We start from the raw sequence: 16123 nt of genomic DNA on the forward strand, positions 1-16123 counted from the left end.
TCGTTCTATCCCGGCAATCCAGTTCTTCAGTCCCACAGCCAAAATATAGGCAGACAGCCAGGATAAGCGTTAAGCGATTCTTTGAACCTAAACGTCCTAGAAAATAGACCAAACGATGCGCTGCCGTATTAAACCATGGGATCATATAATATTTTGTATAATATTATTAGTGTGGTTTGTTTAATGTTCGATGTAAGATAAGCATATGTAAAATAGTGAAGTGTGAAATGCAATAATTTTCCATGGTTAAGTATTATTTAGATGGTAGTAATTGATTCTGTACTAAGCTATTAAGTATGGACATTAACGGGTAGGTACTACCCTAGATATAATTATAAAACGCTAATAAGAAGAAAAGGCTTTTATAATAATACCTGGTTCATATTATTAATAAGCTATAATGTACTGTAAATATACACTACATCTATAATATTCCATGTGAATAATTATTTTCTTTTCATTCTTATAGAAGAATATGGCGCGATTGAACCGAATGACGGAACAAGAAATCCAGGAACTCATCAATCAGCGAGTGAACGACAGAATGTTATGGGTCGAGGCTGCAAGAGGTGCTGCAGTTAACCCAAATCCTCGTGTGGGGTGCACTTACAAAACTTTTCAAGCTTGCAAGCCCTCATCATTCAGTGGAACAGAAGGACCGATCGGTTTAACCCGGTGGATAGAAAAGATGGAGACTGTGTTTAAAATAAGTGGTTGTGTTGAAAAGGACATGACCAAGTATGCATCGTGCACTTTACAAGATAGTGCACTCACGTGGTGGAAAAATTATGTGAAGGCTGTAGGAGGAGATGTAGCTTATGATACTCCATGGGAAGAATTCAAAACAATGTTAATCAACGAATATTGTCCAAGGAACGAGGTTAGGAAGTTGGAAGATGAATTACGAAGTCTGAAGGTTATTGGTACTGAAATCACCAACTACAATCAGCGATTCATGGAATTAGTTTTGCTATGTCCTGAATTGGTTCCAACCGAAGAACGGAAAATTGAAATGTACAAAGATGGGTTGCCCAAAAAGGTCAAGGCAAATGTTACAGCATCGAAACCTAAGACAATTCATGAAGCTATAACCATGGCAAACGAGCTAATGGATCAGGTCATTTTGGATAAGAAAGCATTCAATACTGATGTGAAGGTATCAGGTAACAAGAGAAAGTGGAATGGAAGCTATGATCGAGGTAATCAACAACAAACTTTTAAGAAACAAGAAACCCCGAAAGGTGCGGGTAGTGGTTCAGGTTTTGGTTACAAAGGACAAAGCCCTTTATGCAACCGATGTCACAAACATCACTTTGGTTACTGTAGTGTGGTATGCAACAAATGTAATCGACAGGGTCATCTTGCTGAAGATTGTAGGGCTCTCGTTACGAATACAAATGGTGCCAAGACTCCTGCCACCAACGCAAATAGAACTGCTTTGGCTACCATTACTTGTTTTGGGTGTGGAAAACAAGGCCACTATAAGAGCCAGTGCCCGAATCCAGAGAAGAATATCGGACCTGCACGTGGAAGAGCATTTGTTATTAATGCTAAAGAGGCATGTGAAGACCCGGAGCTTGTTACGGGTACGTTTACCATTAATAACTTATCCGCATCTATTATATTTGATACTGGTGCTGATAGAAGTTACGTGTGTAGAGACTTTCATGCTAAATTGAATTGTTCATCATTACCTCTCGATGCTAAGTACATGATTGAGTTAGCTAATGGTAAACTAATTAAAGCCGATAAAATTTGCCGTGATTGTAAAATAAATTTAGCCGGAGAAATGTTTAAAATTGACTTGATACCCGTAGAATTAGGAAGTTTTGATGTAATAGTCGGCATGGACTGGATGTCCAAAATAGGAGCTGAAGTTGTGTGCGCCAAGAAGGCAATTCGCATTCCTCGTAAGGATAAAACGCCAGTAATGATTTATGGAGAGAAGGGTAACTCAAAGCTAAAACTCATTAGTTATTTGAAAGCTCAAAAGTGCTTGAAGAAAGGGTGCTATGCTATCTTAGCACATGTTAATAAAGTCGAAACAAAGGAAAAAGTGAAGAGCATCAATGACGTGCCTGTGGCAAGAGATTTTCCTGAAGTCTTTCCGGAAAAGTTGCCGGGATTACCTCCATTTAGATTTGTAGAATTTCAAATAGATTTAGTACCAGGAGCTGCACCAGTGGCTCGTGCTCCATATAGACTTGCACCGTCCGAGTTAAAAGAACTTCAGAGTCAGTTAAAAGAATTACTGGATCATGGATTCATACGACCAAGTACTTCACCGTGGGGAGCTCCGATTCTATTTGTTAAAAAGAAAGATGGATCTTTTAGGATGTGTATAGATTATCGTGAATTAAATAAGTTAACTATCAAGAATCGGTATCCACTACCGAGAATTGATGACTTATTTGATCAACTCCAAGGATCATGTGTGTACTCAAAAATTGACTTAAGGTCGGGCTATCATCAATTACGTGTCAAAGAAGAGGACATTCCGAAAACTGCTTTTCGGACACGTTATGGTCATTACGAATTTTTGGTCATGCCGTTTGGGTTGACAAATGCGCCAGCTGTATTCATGGACCTCATGAATCGAGTTTGTAGTCCATATTTAGATAAGTTTGTTATCGTTTTCATTGATGATATTCTTATCTATTCCAAGAGTGAGCAAGAGCATGAACAGAATTTAAGGTTGATATTAGAGTTATTGAGAAAAGAACAGCTATATGCTAAATTTTCTAAATGTGCTTTCTGGTTGAAAGAAGTGCAATTTCTTGGCCACGTTGTTGGTAGCAAAGGAATTCAGGTTGATCCAGCAAAAATTGAAGCCATTGAAAAATGGGAGACTCCTAAGACACCAATGCAGATACGCCAATTTTTGGGTTTAGCCGGTTATTATAGAAGGTTTATTCAAGATTTTTCCCGAATAGCTAAGCCGTTGACAGCGTTAACGCAAAAAGGGAAGAAATATGAATGGACTTCTGAGCAGGAGAGTGCATTTCAATTACTAAAGAAGAAGCTAACTACGGCGCCTATTTTATCATTACCAGAAGGGAACGATGATTTTGAAATATATTGTGACGCTTCGCGACAAGGTTTTGGTTGCGTTCTTATGCAACGAAAGAAAGTTATTGCATACGCATCCCGACAATTGAAGATTCACGAGCGGAATTATACGACGCATGATCTAGAACTGGGAGCAGTCGTGTTTGCATTGAAGATATGGAGACACTACTTGTATGGGGTTAAATGCACTGTGTTTACTGATCATAAAAGCCTTCAACATATTTTTGATCAGAAACAGCTGAACATGAGACAACGTAGGTGGGTCGAGTTAATAAACGACTATGATTGTGAAATTTGTTATCATCCCGGGAAGGCGAACGTGGTGGCCGATGCTTTAAGCAGAAAGGAACGAGAACCAATTCGAGTACGAGCGATGAACATAAAAATTCGCATGAATCTCAACTCACAAATTAAAGAAGTTCAACGAGAAGCACTTACTAAAGAAAATATAGGAAATGAAATAATGAAGAAGTATGAGAAGCAACTCGTTATGCGGGAAGATGGAATTCGATATTTTGCAAATCGTATTTGGGTACCGAAGTTGGGTGGATTAAGGAAGTTGATATTAAATGAGGCACATAAGACAAGATACTCGATACATCCTGGAGTTGGAAAGATGTACCAAGATCTTAAGACACATTATTGGTGGCCTAATTTGAAGACAGACGTTGCAACATATGTTGGGGAATGTTTAACTTGTTCCAAAGTCAAAGCAGAACACCAGAAGCCGTCAGGATTACTTCAACAACCAGAAATCCCAGAATGGAAATGGGACGGTATTACCATGGATTTCATCACGAAGTTACCAAAGACTGCCTGGGGATACGACACCATTTGGGTGATTGTTGATCGTCTCACCAAGTCTGCACACTTCTTGCCTATAAAGGAAACGGATAGAATGGAGAAACTATTACGATTGTATATAAAGGAAGTTGTTTCAAGGCATGGAATACCTATTTCCATTATATCCGATCGTGATAGTAGATTTACATCAAAGTTCTGGCAATCACTACAGGAGGCCCTAGGAACTCGTTTGGATATGAGTACCGCGTATCATCCGCAAACTGACGGACAGAGTGAAAGAACGATTCAGACTCTTGAAGACATGCTCAGGGCATGTGTGATCGATTTTGGAAATGGATGGGATAAATATCTACCATTAGCAGAATTCTCGTATAATAATAGTTATCATGCGAGCATTAAAGCTGCGCCATTCGAAGCATTGTACGGAAGGAAGTGTAGATCTCCTATTTGTTGGAATGAAGTAGGAGATCGACAATTAACTGGTCCCGAGATCATACACGAAACGACTGAGAAGATAGTACAAATCAAGGAGAGATTGAAAACAGCCCGTAGTCGCCAAAAGAGCTACGCCGATGTTCGAAGGAAACCATTAGAGTTTCAGATCGGTGACATGGTTATGTTAAAGGTGTCACCGTGGAAAGGTGTAATACGCTTCGGAAAAAGGGGTAAACTGAACCCAAGATATGTAGGCCCGTTCAAGATCATCGAACGCATTGGACCGGTAGCTTATCGACTCGAGTTACCGCAACAACTCGCCGGAGTATATAATACCTTTCACGTCTCAAACTTTAAGAAGTGTCTTGCAAAGGAAGACCTCACCATTCCTCTTGAAGAAATCCATGTCGACGAGAAACTACAATTCATCGAAGAACCAATCGAAATCATGGATCGTGAAGTTAAACGGCTCAAGCAGAGCAACATACCGATCGTTAAGGTTCGTTGGAATGCTCGAAGGGGTCCCGAGTTTACTTGGGAACGAGAGGATCAAATGAAACAAAAATATCCACACTTGTTTTCCGATGACGCAAAATAGGTACAATTTTAAAATTTCGGGACGAAATTTATTTAACGGGTAGGTACTGTAATGACCCGCACTTTTTTGATCGTTCTATACTTATAAGATTAATATTTATATAAATTAAACCTTACCAACATGATAAGCAATCCAAATTGTTAAGATTTATGTTTTTGAAAAGAGTTTTACACAACGTTTGACCGTCTAGTTTGACCGATGATATCACGAACTATACAATATATGATAATTATACATACATATTTAACATGATCTCAGGATGTTTTAATATCTCATTTTGTATTAATAACAAAAAGTCATAAGTATATTTTGAAACTACTAACTTAAGTTTTCAAAACAATAACCATACGTAACGTTATTTGACATAAATACTGATGATTTATAATGTTTATACATATATCGTATAAGTAATGTATTTAATCATTTTTAAAGGGCTTTTATACATAAAACAATATAAGTATATTTACAAAAGATAGTTATATTTGAATTCTCGTTCCGTTTCCTCAATAATCCTATACGTATATCTAGGGTACTATACACAGCTTCTAGAAGTATTTACTATTGGTATATACCAATAGAAATCTTCAATTATTGGAATAATATGTCATTCATGACATAATAAATTTTAACTTATCTTAGATATTTTCACTAAAAACCAAATTTTCAAGCCTATAAATAAGCACCATTTCTAACTCATTTTTACACATTCATTTTCCAAATTTTACTTCCAATTTTTACACACACTTGCAAGAACTCTCTCAACTTTTATTTTACTACTTCTTTCCAGCAACTTTACATTTTAAACTTGAGGTAAAAACTCTACTTCAACTCTTTTTCAATTCATATATTTATAGCTATATATATAAGAGTTTATAAACTAGAATATAGTTTGAATGATTTCAAACTTGTTCGCAAACTAAATAGATCCTTCTAACTTAACTTTTAAAATACTTCAAGACCTGTAATATAACTTAAAAATATGCTAATTTAACAAGGTATAACTTGGTTTTTCAAAGAACACCTTAAAAACTGTTTTTATGACGTCGGGGTGCAACCGGGGGCTGTTTTGGGTTGGATAATTAAAAACCATCTTAAACTTTGAATTGGAGGTTTATTTTCTGGAAAAATGATTTTTACTATGAATATGATAACACATAAAAATTTCATGATTTAACTCAAAGTATAAGTATTTTTAGAAAAATAATCATTTAAGGTTGTTTACATGATGGAAAATGATTAACTTCATAAGTTTCACTAAAGTTTGACCTATGACCTGTGATTTCGAATACAAACTAAGGTATTTACAGTTCATAGTCTTAAAGAGGGACTCGATCCAAGGAATTGGCAAGTTGAATCAACGAAAACGGAGTTGTAACGAAGAAACTATGACCAAAACGAGATCGGATATCTAAGACTAGTTTGGCTACGAAAATAATTGGAGAAAATTAAATAAATCACATCTTTTTAAAATAACATGATATTTTATATATATGTACTCATAATTTAATTTTATATGGTTCAGGATCACCCGTAAACAATACGAGAAGATTAATCATAAGATCCCATGATTGTACGCAACACGTCATTTGACAACACCGGTACTTTATGTACGCAACACGTCATTTGACAACACCGGTACCATGGGTCAAGATTAATCTCGACCAATACATATACGATGGGGGTTTTTATTTATTTCATTGGGGGTTTATTAAACACCTAAAAATGAACCATTAAAATTGAATTACTAACATCGGACTGCTAACTACGGACTAAGAAATTATTAAAACTATTAAAAGTATAAAAAGTATATATATGTGACGATTGTTTAAAATAGAAATATATTGATAAACTATATATGGATAGGTTTGTGATATCAATCGGAGACCAAGTCGAAATTACATATCTTCAAGACGAAAGTGAGTATATAGTCCCACTTTTAAACTCTAAATATTTCGGGATGAGAATACATGTATTTTATGTTTTACGTTATGGACACAAGTAACTGAAAATATATTCTACGTTGAGTTGTACCACTGGCATACTTCCCTGTAGCTTGGTAACTAATATTTACAGCGGTATTGTAAACGCGAATCCTGTTGATAGATCTATCGGGCCTGACAACCCCAACCGGACTGGACGACCAGTATTCAACGGTTGCACAGTACTTCGTTTCGTGACTACACTTGGTACGGTGTAGTAAGATTTCATAATAAAGGGAATATGCGACGTGATTAAATGTTAAGTATGGTTACCAAGTGCTCAACCACTTAGAATATTTTATTAAACTGTTTATATATGAAATCTTGTGGTCTATATATATATTGCTGCCGGCACTAAACCTATATCTCACCAACTTTATGTTGACGTTTTAAACATGTTTATTCTCAGGTGATAATTAGAAGTTTCCGCTGCATTATGTTGAATTTGAGCAGGATCTTGCGTACGCATATTTGTGTCAAAAATAAAACTGCATACCCGAGAACTTGTGTTGTAAAATATGCTAGAAATCGTGTTGTTATCATCATTTGTAAAGTTTGTAAGTCGAAGATTATCGCTAAACGATAATCATCTTTATTTTGTCCAAAGCTTGTATCAAAAATAAGAATCATGGTTTGTAATGTATAATATATGCAGTTTTTCTTTTAAAAATGTCGCATATAGAGGTCAATACCTCGCAATGAAATCATACGTTATCTAACACGTTCTTACGGTTAAGGACGGGTTATGACAATTTTGGTCATATCTCGAGTTGAATTTTGAGATTTTAAAATCAGAATATGTAATTAAATTTTGAATGAGTATGGTTGTTTTGATTTCTATAAAAGAATGTATATTGTTGTGAAAGTAGGGAGTATAATGGATGATTTGCTGAATCAAATTCGAAGAATGTAACATATTATTTGTGAATTTATATATCTCTCGGGTATTACCTACCCGTTAAAAAAAATTTTTACAATTAATATTTTGTACAAAAGAATTTTATTACAGTCTTTATGAAAATATATATATATATATATATATATATATATATATATATATATATATTTTCTTCAGATGTAACATAGATTTAATGAGTTAATGTTAAATTAAACTCATTTGATTTACGGTTGAAACTAGAATTGAATAATCCCTAAAGGCTTTAAAAAGTACATAACTTTTACGCATTATTTCTTTAATGACATTGAAATTATGAATCAATACTTCATTATTTATTGATGTATGATGTTCGGTTCGTGGAATTCTTGTGAATTTTACAAAGTACGAATGATGTTATCTGAAAAGTTTCGGGTACATCGATGATGAAAGTGTAAAATCAGCATATATTTGAATAATACACTTGATTTATTATGAATTGGAATTTATTGAATTGAGACAGAGGTTGTAGTTAACGATAGTTAAGCTGCGGACGAAGGACGTGCATTATTGCATATTAGTAATATGAATTAACCGAGTAGTTAAGATTCACACATAATAGCTTAGTACGGAAAGATTTATTATGGTTTAAAGATTTATATATATAAGATATACATATAAATCCTTCAGTGGAAGTGAGTTAATTCTTCATAACTCGTTGATACAATATACTCGTTGTTGATTCGTAATGATGTCCGCGATGATTCTTGAACTGACGGAGCTTGTGATGTTATAGGTTCTGCTAATGCTGATGCTGACTACACTGACGATGCTGGTGATGCTGGTTGTACTGTTGATACCGTTGGTAAAGCAAGTTTAGCTTGTTAATCACACACCATTTTTGTCAGGGTTTCTACTCTTCCTTCTATCATTTTGGTTTGCTTAACTGATTTATGGTTAGGGCTAGATTAGATAATCTCTAAGATTTTAGAGATTACATAATCGCCGCGGAATGTTTCTCCAATGAAGTTATGAATTAATACTTCGTCAATTATTGTTGTTGGTACTCCTTGGTATCTATGGTGCGTATGACGTTGATGCTCGTGGGACAGATTATGAAGTTGAGGTTTACGACGTGGTTGTGGTTGGAGGTGGTAATGGTACTGTTGGCGTTGATGATGGTGGTACTGGTTATGCTGCTGATGCTACTGCTGGTGTTTGTAATCTCTGCACCATATTCTCCAAAGCCACTACCCGAGCGCGAAACTCGTTGACTTCTTCTATTACACCGGGGTGATTGTCGGTTCAGACGAGCGGATAAATAAAATCTAAAATTTGATGTAATATATAATCGTGACGAGATACTCTGGAAATGAGCGAGAACATGGTATTTAAAACAGGTTCGCCGGTAAGTGCTTCAGGTTCTTCGTCAAGAGGGCAATGTGGTAGATGGAAGGGATCACCTTCTTCTTGTCTCCAATGATTGCGGAGGCTACGAACCCATCCCCAATTCATCCAGAATAGGTGATGACTGATTGGTTGATCTATTCCGGTCACACTGCTTCCGGGGCTTGAATGGGATTCCATTTCGGAATCTGAGTGACTTGAACTGATGACGAATTCCATTTCGTACGATTGGATAACAGATTTTTTTTTCGATATGAAATGATTTTAGCTAACGGATGGTATTCTAGTTACATAGAATATATATATAAATATATATAGATCAAAATATTTCCTAGATTACGGAGGACTTTGCGGGATATGTCAGGCAAAGTTTAAAGTAACAGATACGATAAGATATGATTTAGCAGATATGCTAAGATATGAATTTTTGTCTATACACTATTCATGCAATCAATGCAGCATGACGTGTCTTAGACTAAAAATGATAAGCAGGTAATTTCCTGAGGATGATAAGTAGTTAATTTTCGACACAAAATGATAAACAAAACTTTTGACATACAGACACGGTCGAAGTCCAGACTCACTAATGCATCCTATCAACTTATCAGTGAGACACACTAATGCAGACCTGGTTCGCTAAGACCACCGCTCTGATACCAACTTAAAGGACCCGTTCATATACATTATAAACGATTCTCAATAGTTGATTACATCGCTAGGTATTTGACCTCTATATGATACATTTTTCAGACATTACATTTGTTTTTAAAAGATAAACTTCTTTACATCAAAAATTGACAGACATGCATACCATTTCATAATATCCAGCAATAAATGACCTAATCTGTCATTTACTTAATAATAATCTCTATTGAACTCAACGACTTGAATGCAACGTCTTTTGAAATATGCTATGAAAGACTCCAAGAAATATCTTTAAAATGAGCAAATGCACAGCGGAAGATTTCTTTAACACCTGAGAATAAACATGCTTTAAAGTGTCAACCAAAAGGTTGGTGAGTTCATTAGTTTATCATAATCATTTATTTCCATCATTTTAATAGACCACAAGAATTTCATTTCCAGTTCTCATAAATATACGTCCCATGCATAGAGACAAAAATAATCATTCATATGGTGAACACCTGGTAACCGACATTAACTAGATACATATAAGAATATCCCCTATCATTCTGGGATCCTCCTTCGGACATGATATAAATTTCGAAGTACTAAAGCATCCGGTACTTTTGATGGGGTTTGTTAGGCCCAATAGATCTATCTTTAGAGTTCGCGTCAATTAGGGTGTCTGTTCCCTAATTCTTAGATTACCAGACTTTAATAAAAAGGGGCATATTCGATTTCGATAATTCAACCATAGAATGTAGTTTCAATTACTTGTGTCTATTTCGTCAAACATTTATAAAAGCGCATGTATTCTCAGTCCCAAAAATATAAAGGGTAAAAAGGCAAATGAAACTCACAATACTGTATTTCATAGTAAAAATACATATAACGTCATTGAACAAGTGCAAGGTTGGCCTCGGATTCACGAACCTAAATTAATTATATATATTTATGTGTTGGTCAATATTTGTCTAACAAATTAGGTCCAGTCATAGTGTACCACAATCCTAATGCTCGAGACTAATATGCAAAAGTCAACAAAAGTCAATTTGACTCAATGATTTCCAAAATTTATACATGATTATAATATATTTTAAATATCGTCATTTTATATTTTTAAATATTTTTAAAAGATTTATTAGAGTAAATAATATAATTCATTTATTAATAAATAAAATTTTATATTAAAATTTATATAATAAAATATACTTTTATATATATTAAGTAATAAAATTTATAGAGTTCATTTAATATCATAGAGATAATATGATAGGTATTATTAAAGTAATTTTTTTACACGTAGTAAAATATGTTTGTATCACATATTTATTTGATAAAATAATATCTATAATAATAGTAAGTAAAAGTTTTATTATTTTGTAATAATAATTATTATTATAAAAATATCAATATTTATAATTACTAAGATGACATTATGATAAAACGATAATTCTAATTATGATAACTTTAATATTTACGATACTTTTTAATATTATTTTCAAAATAATAATTCTATTTAAAATGATAATAATAATGATATTTTATAGTAACAATAACATTTCTATTAAAATGATAATTTTTGTTAAAATGATAGTTTTAATACTAACGATACTTTTAATATTAATAGTAATGATAAAAATAATAAGAACGATAATTTTATCTAAATCAATATCTTATAATATTTTAATTTCATCATGATACTCTTACCCATTATTTCCTAATCGTTTCGTTTAATAGCTTTTAATCGTCTTTTATATCGTGTTCATAATAATGATAATAATAGTAATCAAAATAATTAGGTGTTACAAATATTTGTTTTAATTACACTAATATTAATAATGATAGTTACTATAACATTATTAACGATAATACTAATAATTATCTTAATGATAATATAGTAATAATAATAATAACAATAACAATAACCATTTTTAAATAATGATATATATTAATAATGATAATAATAATAATAATAATAATAATAATAATAATAATAATAATAATAATAATAATACCAATAATAATAATAATAATAATAATAATAATAATAATTGGATAATAAAAATACTAATCATAACTTTAACGATAATAACAATAGTAATAATAAAAAAAATAACAATTTTTAATGATAAATCCCTTTTATTGATAAAGATAATAATAATGATAATAATAAGATAAAACTAGAACGACGATAAAAACGACGATAATAATAATCATTTTTAATAAAAATATCGAATATTCAATTGATTATAACTTCTAATCCGTTCATCGAAACCATTTGATATCTAAAGGAAAGGTTCTTAATTTTTCGTTAGCTTTCCAAGGACATGCATATCTTATACCTTAACGCAACCGCAAGTGTAACTAATTCAAGATTCAACCTAACCTGTCTAAGGGCAATATCAAAAGTACAAGCATGCATAATCCTAAATACTCGAGCACTAGTCAGGGATACACTATTAGTATGTAAAAGTTAAATTATGAGTACTCACGTATCAATATTGAGATTCAATATTGCAGGAAAGGTACGTAGACGCAACGGAAATGATAAATACTATATTGACCTCATGAGCATACCCATGAATCATACTCAATCACCTCCATAGTTATAACCCATAATTTCCTTAATCCTATCCCACTCGAAAAACAATTTCGAAATCACTCGGACAGCACTCAGTCGTAATATTTTATGTATACTAATAATATCTTGAAATAATACATAATAAATATATATATGTAAATCGATTGAGAGAGTTTATAGAAAAATATTTTCAAGTTTCTATGAAATAATGAAACCTATTGAATTCTATTTATAATAGATTTTTGAATTATTAAAGTGAATTATTAAAGTATGAATTATTAAAGTGAATTATTAAAGTGAATTATTAAAGTATAAATTATTAAAGTGAATTATTAAAGTTAAAGTAAAGTAAAGGTAAAGTTTAAGTATAGTAAAAGTATAAAACTATGTACATATAATACGCGTATAAATATATATAATATTAATTTAAATCACTATATATATTTAATAAAATAAAATATAAATATCGTTATCTTTATCATACTAGTTAAGTAATGAGTTGTCAAAAGTGGTTCTAGATATTTATAAAAGTTATATACGTTTTAATAATAACGTTCTTTTTAAACTGAAAACATTTTTGTACGTTTGAAACTAAATAGATCAATCGAGTCTTTATGAGATTCAATCTTCCACTATCATTTGTTTAGTTCTCAATAATTGACAATTTATTCTTATTTATAAATCACTTTACCATTTTTCGAATATTGTTAAAATGGAAAGATTCCTCAAATCAATGTGGGCCTTTCAACAGAGACTTGTAATCATAATTCAATATATCTGATAATTCAATCATTTGATCTTATCTTCTAATTCCATTGATAAACATTTTGAAACAGATACAATCATATAAAGTATTTAATCTAATATTTTGTTTACATTTCAAGTTATAATATATATACACACATACATATATAATCATATTCGTTTAATGGTTCGTGAATCGTTGGAACTTGGTCGAGGTTGAATGAATGTATGAACATAGTTTAAAATTCTTGAAATTTAACTTAACAAATATTGCTTATCGTGTCGGAAACATATAAAGATTAAAGTTTAAATTTGGTTGGAAATTTCTGGGTTGTCACAGAATATGTTCGTTTGCATCTTCATTTGGACCACCACCAAATTGACATCTATTGTTAATCATTTGGAAAATAGGTCCATTTATTTCAAATTTTGCTTCACCTGTGGGCGGAGTAATTGCACTTCCTTGTCCGGTTCGGGTTGCCTTCATCTTGGCCGCCATTGATTGTCTTGGTACCACCGGTCTTGCCTCTCCTTCCATTTCAAAATTTGGAGGATGAACGGGTTCACAAATTCAGAATATCTTGGCTTGGTTGTACTTGATTCTGAATCAAAAGTTTCTGGCTTTGATGAAGATTCAAAAAGTTCAAGTACTTCTTTTGGAATTCTACCAAGCTTTCTATCAGGTTCTGTAAGCGGTGTAAGTAATGGAGAATCTGAACTTCGGATATGTGGCATATGCAACCTAAAATCTGTCAATCACACAACTATCAAAACTATTAAACGCACCGATTCTATAAGTTTAAAAATCAAAGACTATTAATAATTTTTTAAAAAAAAAAAAATTAAGAAACTACTTAATCACAAATTAGTTAATAATTCTATTTTGACACAAAACTGTCCCAGGCAGCGGCGCCAAAAACTTGATGTGCATAACGTGGTATATGAATTGTTGTATGAAATAGTATGGAAAAATACGGATTAAAGATTGCTACACACTAACGGGCTGTGTACCCGATCGTGTAGTAGTATAGTAAATGGTAAAATCCGTGTATCGTTCCAAAGACAATATCTAAGTCAAATTAGGATTATAAACTAAATTGTGATTAACTAATAAAATTACAATTACAAGATATTTTGGTTAGCCCTTTTACGATGGGCGAATCTAGTGATGAATAAGATTAAAAGACAATATTTTTGGTATTTTAAGTTTATGAAAGTAAAAGATAGTTTTGATATCAAATTAAGGAAATATGCTCATCTAGACTTTTTACCATTAATGTTGAATGTTATTATGGATTAAGATTGGATTGATTGGTTATGCACGAGAACTAATTAATTGGTTCACCAAGAGTAGCTTGCGCAAACAATCAAACGGGATTACACGACGCAAGTGATGTTCTTGTCATCTAAGACCTCCTATTTGTAATCAACTAATTCAACTAGTTTGAATACTTGAAGAATGATCAAGTCAATGGTGTGTTGTACATGATCCACTCCTATATCAACTAATGGTTTAACTTAATTCATTCCCTTGGTTCGGTTAAATGCTCAATTTACCCAACCCAAGTAATTAACTAAGTGTTATGATAAGATCCCTATAAACGTCACTAGATAAGGCAAATCACTATCACATGTTAATTAATGGAACTAGGTAATTGAAAGTGTGTATAACGTATTCTAAGGAATTGGTCATTCTCCTAAACGATTACACATACTAATTAAGCTATTCCAAAGTATCTATAAGAGTCGTTCTTACATCCTTATGTAAACTAACCATTTGAACTCAACTTATCCCTTTTGGTAAAAGATGGATAAACACATGTCACTAGGTATAAATTAATTCATTAACTTAACAAGATGATGTTTCTTAATTAAATGAACATATCAACTAGTTGAATCGAAAGGATTAAACTTAACAAGAATGGTTCTTGTATTCAAACATCAAACTATCGTGCATAATAACAATCAATCAATAGTAAACATTCAACATTTCGGTTATTTATCTAGATGAACATAAAATGGACTAGACAACAATCATGCTTGAAAACTTACACAAAACAGTAACAAAGATAGAATTCATTGTAAATACAAGATTGACCTTTTAGGAGTAATCTTGGATGAAGCTCTTGAATTATCCTTGATTCTTCAATGATTTGGGTGCTTATATGCACTTTGATAAGCCCAAGAATTGCTATGATTCGTATGTTTAAGTCTCAGAACAGAAAGGAAACTGGTGCCCCTTGAAATGAAGGTAGACATGGAATTAAATAGGCTGACAGTTGGTGAAAAGCACTGTGCGCGGCGCTCACAGTAAGGGTACGCGGAGCGCACTCTTACCTACTTCACTTTAACTTTAAAGCTAACGATCGCACCATTATTTTGACTTGCGCGGAAGGGTGTACGGTTACTGTGCGCAGCGCGCACAGCCTGTTTATTTGCTGTTCTTGGATTTTTGAGCTGTTTCATCTTCATTCTAGCATGTTTCTTCAAGTTTATCATAATTATGGACTGAATCTAAGTTTACATACGAAATGAACATCAAATGAACTTGATATTACGACTAAAGATATGAATAATTTGAGTAATATCAAATCCCCCATACTTAACTCTTGCTTTTCCTCAAGCAAGTCTTGTTCTAATCATTCGCATACAAAACACAAATATACATGAATCACACACATTATTTGAAGTATACATTACACTAAATCACACGAAGCACACAAAACACACACATTATTTTGGAACACAAACTCACGCTATATGAAACACAAATTACACAAATAGAATACACACTCACACGTCAACACAACTGGAATACACACTCACACGTCAACACAATTGGAATACACACTCGTTGAGGTACACAATTTATGAAACACACGCACACATTTGGATTGTTTGGGACTAAAGATATGACTAATTTGAGGTACACAATAATAATAATAATAATAATAATAATAATAATAATAATAATAATAATAATAATAATAATAATAATAATAATA

Source organism: Rutidosis leptorrhynchoides, chromosome 11, assembly GCF_046630445.1.
Source record: "Rutidosis leptorrhynchoides isolate AG116_Rl617_1_P2 chromosome 11, CSIRO_AGI_Rlap_v1, whole genome shotgun sequence".
Taxonomy (NCBI): domain Eukaryota; kingdom Viridiplantae; phylum Streptophyta; class Magnoliopsida; order Asterales; family Asteraceae; genus Rutidosis; species Rutidosis leptorrhynchoides.